Source organism: Eleutherodactylus coqui, unplaced genomic scaffold (assembly GCF_035609145.1).
Source record: "Eleutherodactylus coqui strain aEleCoq1 unplaced genomic scaffold, aEleCoq1.hap1 HAP1_SCAFFOLD_42, whole genome shotgun sequence".
NCBI classification, from domain to species: Eukaryota; Metazoa; Chordata; class Amphibia; order Anura; family Eleutherodactylidae; genus Eleutherodactylus; species Eleutherodactylus coqui.
Window position 1 is genome coordinate 563976 of NW_027101829.1, and position 546 is coordinate 564521.

Consider the following 546-nt stretch of genomic DNA (forward strand, 5'->3'; position numbering starts at 1 on the left):
CAAGCGTAATGCTTTTTCAAACACGGTCTACACCTCTCAGGTGCCGAGTTACAGGACAGTGAAAACAATGAGTTTGTGTTAGACGCGAATCGTGCTCTGATTCATGCTCTAGGCTGGGAGCTCAAGCTTATTGCTTTTTCAAACACGGTCTACACCTCTCAGGTGCCGAGTTACAGGACGGTGAAAACAGTGAGTTTGTGTTAGACGCGAATCGTGCTCTGTTTCATGCTTTAGGCTGGGAGCTCAAGCTTATTGCTTTTTCAAATAAGGGAGATTTCCATCTCCCTTATTTGCATATTACCCAGAGGAGCGTGCGTGGCCATTTGAGTCTCCTCACCTATTTATAGTATATAGTTGCTCTCCCTAAGGAGAAAAGAGCGTTTCTGACCCCTGTCCCAGGCCTCTCACTAGCAAAAGCCAGACTCCTACTGTACACTGATGATGGGCAATAACCCGGAAACAGCTGTAAGTGCATGGAGTCTGGCTTTGCTTTTGAATACCAGTCATTGTAAGAAGACTTGTATAAAAAGTCTCACTTTGACTCGA